Below are 5,409 nucleotides of genomic sequence, written 5' to 3' on the forward strand. Positions count from 1 at the left end.
TGACACGAAAAATCTATATATTTAATTATTTATTTAATTTTTTATATTATTTGCCATGATATATATATATTTGATTTTCTGTACTAACGTACTATTTTGATATGCAAATAAATGATTTTTTCCTAATGATGAGTTAGGTAAACAAGAAAGCTAAACGGTGAGATAAAATAATAAACTTTTAAAATCTTATGTTAATTTAATACTGTTTTCTTTATTAAACATATGGAACTCACTCTTTCTATCCCCCAAATGAGGAAAAAAATGAGAAACCACATACAGATACTCTTGGAAGTCTATGAGGATGCCATAGATACACGAGTTTTAGAGCATGTCTGTTCCCACACTCTGATGAATTCCAGTAACATAGTGAAAGAAGTGGCCCTTATGTTTTGTATTTAGTTGCCACTTCTAACCTCAATTTATGTATGTAATTAGAACATTATATATATTTATAAGGGATTTGTTAAGATTCAATTCTACTGCATAAATATTATTATGCACTCATTATCTTAAATCTGTATTTGATACTCATTTGTTTTAATTGGCACTTAGGATGTCACATATTACGTTGCGTATCATGATATCTGTTTATTGGGATAGTATATCTCACTCTCTTATTATTTTCAGATCCTGTAGAGACCATTAATGAGTAAGCAATAATTAGAGAAAAGTCTTTTGCAAGTTAGACTCTATAAGAACTCAAGTTAGTATTTTGTACTTTTGCTTTGTAATATTAAAAATAAAAAAATTTTAGAACCTTGTTTTGTATGTATTTAATGTACATATGTAAGGGATGTGAACTTCTGCATTTTTGTAATAATGAAAGTCTCGTTATGTTTTATTTCATTAAGCGAAAAGTATAGTGTACTCCGAACATGCTTATAATAAAGGACCACATGATATAATTTACCCACCCTACTTGAACTACACCTAACAATGTGAATGCAAAAGTCATGGGAATTGGAAAAAATAAAAGAATAAGGACTGACAAGATAGTTTACCCAATAAATCAATCATGATTCTTTGACTCAACAAGATTTCTAAAGCTCCTTAACTTAAAGAACACTCAAAAAAAATTTAGCAAAAGCTAATTTTTAATAAGCAAGCAAAAGCTTGAAATTTTATTTATTTGAATTCTGAAAGTTCTGTTTACGACCTAAAGATTGAAGCTTTTATATTAATTTCACTTGTCTAACACGAATAGAAGTAGGATTACATATTCCCACTTGAATAATTAAACTTAATTTGACTAAAACACTTAACAAAAATAATAAATTAATTAAATCATTATCTAAATTAATAAAATAATTAAAAAATTAAAATAATTGCATAAAAAAATTCTTCTCTCTTTGTCCGAATATCCATGCGTCTTCATCTCTTTTGGACTTTTAATTTGAGTAGAATTCCTCCTTAATTTTGAATTTTAATCACAAGTGAAATTTTTGTAGAAGTCCCTTACTACTTGAGTCATAGGAAAATTAGGAAAACAAGAGAAAGAAATCCAAACTACACTCAAGGTGTTACTGCCAAGCTGACCGCATGCAACTGGCGCGCACGCCTATTGGTTGTGTGCGTCAAGCGCACGCAAAAAACCCTTCGTGCACACGAACGTGGCATGCATGCAGCAAGCTTCGCTCACACATGCACGTCCGGCTGATGCACGTGCACACACATGCATGCCCATACTACACTCTGTTTGCACTTTCCTGCATGCTCTGCATGCTCCTTCGTATAGGTAGAAATCTTGCATGTGTAGTACTTTTTCTCACACATGTACATGCCCACAAATGCATACCCAATGGGTACCCATACCCATATTATGTTTTGGGCTTCCTCTTAAGGCAAAATTCTATGATTGAGTCTTTCCTTAGCCAAAAGGCATCGGTAACTTCCTCATTCCGGGTCTTCTCTTATTTCTCCTTCTATAGCGATGTCCAAGGCTATTTAGGTCCTCCTTAATTCACTTTTCTTCTGGTCGTAGGCTTGGATTTGGGTAGATCCAGTTTAAGTACTTTCTATTCGAGAGTACTTCCTAGTGTGTCCTGGAAGCACACTATTATTGATTGTCACCGGGATTCCCCTCATCTATTATCACATCAACAAGGGATGATCCTAGGAATATGGGTTCTCCTACCACCTGTAACACCCTGAAACTCAATAATCAGACACGAATGTACTCATATCATTCCCAACTAATAGGACCCACAAAACATTCATATGTACAACTCAGAAATTGAAAATAAACTAGAACATCCTTTATAATATATACAACATTTATATATAGACCATTAGGTAAAAATGTAGAGTTTAATAAAAATAAAATACACTTATTAGGATACCTTCACACGCCCTTCACTCGTCTGACAGTTGCTCTGGATTCACATACTCTAAAAATATCATTGTGAAATTTAATGAACTTCACCAACTCAGAAAATGTTCATATTATTCTACATCCAAATCAAGCATCATGCAAACACATACATACATATAATAAATGCAATACTAAAATTTCCCAAACAATAAATTCTTTATAATTTTTCACGTTGTTTTTAACTCTACGATATTTACATTTAATAATAAACTTATCTTTAATAATTAATTCTTATGTCGAAATTTTACATATTTTATTCGAATATCACAATTACACTCGAAAATTATATCTACTCTCAAAATATCACAAATACACTTAGAGATATCACATCTACACTCAGCATAATACATCTAAGATTTCATCGTACAATATCATTTACATCGTCATCAAGGAGAGACAAATAAGATTCCTTCATCACATGAATCACACACACACAATCTCACATTACCATGTGCAGGTTCATTCTTTCAACGACACATGCACACTCCCCTCCTCGATTCAAACTAAACAAATAAGGTATCTCAAGGTCCACCCAGTCTTCACTTTATCTACTCCCTTCACTTGATTCCGTCGTTCAATTAAACTTTTTAATTCTTATTTTAATTATTTTCTTATGGTATTTTATTTCTTTTTCTTTTTCTTTTATTATTTCTCAATTAATGTCTCTTTTTCTATCACTAATTTCACTCACTTATTTTCTCAAATATTTATCACTTTCATTTTACAGTTTTATTTTGATCTTATCACGATTCTCTAATCTCAATTCCTTTTCAGACAATGTCCCACAACAATTATGCAGTCACTCAATCGCCAAGGAAACATGGATATGTACATGCAACCACAATACATCAAATGTCCTCCACTCCATCCTGGCAAGTTCACACTGCCTGAACAGTGTTCGGGTTTCTGTTCTTCTCAGTTATCTGTATCTATTATACTTCAAGCAAACAGATTAATAAAAACATGCATGGAATGATAAATCCAAACCCATGCTTAGAATTGAATAGGATACTTACAAACTCCTTCGCACAGATCGTCTTCAAAGCTCGTTTAATGGCCTAGAATCACCACACGCTTGCGCCAACAAATTAATCTAACAAAAACGAACTAAAATCTAAAAGAAAAATATTATTAGCCACGGTTTCGGGTAATTTACTGATGGCAAGGTTCGATTCTCCGGTATCCGCGGACCAACCTTCGTCTCACTGCGTCGACGTGAGCACTCTAGCTTCCAAAACTGGGTTTGGGTTCGGTACAACGAAGACCCGAACGACTTTGGGGTTCGGCGATTCCTCTTCTTCTTCCGACTCTGATGACTTCGAGATGCTCCTCCCTCCGTCCGCTCACTTTTCTCCCCTCGCTCGACCCGGGCCATACTCTTTCCTCTCTCAAATCCCCTCGACGCTCCTCCCTCTCTCGACGTGCTTTATTCTCCCTCTCGCTCAGCTCTCACTTTCGCCCCCTCCCCCCCCCCCCCCCCCGGGCCGCCCACACCCCCCCTTCTCTCTCTTTTCCTCCCTCTCTTCCTTACGCTTGAACTCAGCTCTCTCAACTCCCGATCGCAGCTCCTTTCAAGGAAACCCTAAATGGTTTCTGTTAAATACCCAATTTCCCAGTCATTAGATCTCATCAGATTGAATCTAAACCGTCTGATTGTCTGCGTTTGAGAGCTATTGGATCGGCCTCCGATCAGTTCAATCCTGACCGTCCATTTCCGTCTCCTGCCACCTGTGCATCGTTCTTAATATTTGCAATTTTGGCCGTTACCTTGAAAATTATTCATTTAGGGCATTTAAATTTATAAAAAATCTTTAATTTCTGAAAATTCTTCAATTAAATCCTCAGCCTAAATTTAATCAATTTTATGTCTAAATTTTAATTTCTTCATATTTAGTTAATTATTTACAACTTTTTAAATTTATATTTAATTAAAGTCAAATATTACAAAATTAGATCATAAAATTATCAAAAAATAAATTAGAAATCTATAAATCTTGTCTTGATTTATCAATTAAAAATCGACTCATGAAAAAGATATAATAAACGCAATCTAAATTATAATCATAGTTTATACTACAAGATAGGTGTCTAACACTTTTTATTCTCGTAACATTTTGACGCAAATTTTTAATTTTGAGGCTAGTGCATATTTTAGTGTATGATCTCATTTCTAATAGGATCTCAAACTACTGTATTTTCATTCAAAGAAATCAATAAATTTTCAAACATGAAAAGTATTTATTTTGCAGAGTCATCACCTCACATAACCCAAGTTGTGAAACCCACATTAAAGAAGTTTTTAGCTTAGGCTATTTCTCAAAAGGAAAAGACAAAATCCAATTATTTATATATGAGAGCCTTTGCCCACGGTAAAAAAGACAAAATGAAAAGTTTCTTTAAGGTTTTTCTCTCCATGGCCAAATGCACTTCATACTTTTGGGAAAATTATAAATTTAATATTCTCTTTAATTTTTTTTATATCAAGTTTTAGCCAATATAGAATTTTTATTCTAAGTTGTTGGTTTAAGAAAGTTAAGAGCTTATGGATTGAATTTGAAAATTGAAGAACTTGAAATGCTGTTAGACCCTAAATAGTTTAAGTTCTATATTTTATATGATTGCTCCAATCTTTAAATCTACATTATCACATTGATATATGCATTTTTATTTTAATTACATTAAGATAGAAAATTAAAGTTTGATTTAACCAACCATGTGTTTCAATTAGTTGAAAATTTTAATTTTATTGCCTCTTAACTTGTTGCATGCACACATTTATACACATTTCTTCCATTTTCTTTCATATATCAAATTTGTAGGCAAATTCTTTATGACATTTTGTGCTTTTAGGTATAGAGAATAACCTAGAATCCCTTATCTAGCTTGTTTTCTCCTTAAATTGTGTCTACCATTATGAGTGTAAGTACTTTTAGAAATATGACACTCAGAACTCTTATTTTGAAATTAAAGAAATAAGAGAGCTATGACAAAGGATGTTTTAGAGTTAAAGGGAAAAGAAACTTCTCCCACAATTCTTT

At 33.0% G+C, this 5,409-nt stretch overlaps 1 long non-coding RNA gene across 5 annotated transcripts; it reads right to left on the reverse strand.

Annotated features, from left to right (window-relative positions):
- Positions 1-1,091: 1,091 nt before the first annotated feature.
- LOC148266306 (uncharacterized) lies at positions 1,092-4,115 on the reverse strand. Of its 5 annotated transcripts, XR_015818440.1 has the most exons (3): positions 3,388-3,851; positions 2,340-2,387; positions 1,092-2,147 (listed from the first exon to the last, which is right to left on the reverse strand). It is a non-coding gene; the product is annotated as an uncharacterized LOC148266306 (long non-coding RNA). The 5 variants fall into 5 exon arrangements; XR_015818437.1 differs by lacking the exon at positions 2,340-2,387 and having other exon boundaries at positions 3,388-4,115; XR_015818439.1 differs by lacking the exon at positions 1,092-2,147 and having other exon boundaries at positions 2,165-2,387; positions 3,388-4,115.
- Positions 4,116-5,409: the final 1,294 nt, after the last annotated feature.

Source organism: Carica papaya, chromosome 4 (genome assembly GCF_054855325.1).
Source record: "Carica papaya isolate Zhongbai chromosome 4, ASM5485532v1, whole genome shotgun sequence".
NCBI lineage: Eukaryota > Viridiplantae > Streptophyta > Magnoliopsida > Brassicales > Caricaceae > Carica > Carica papaya.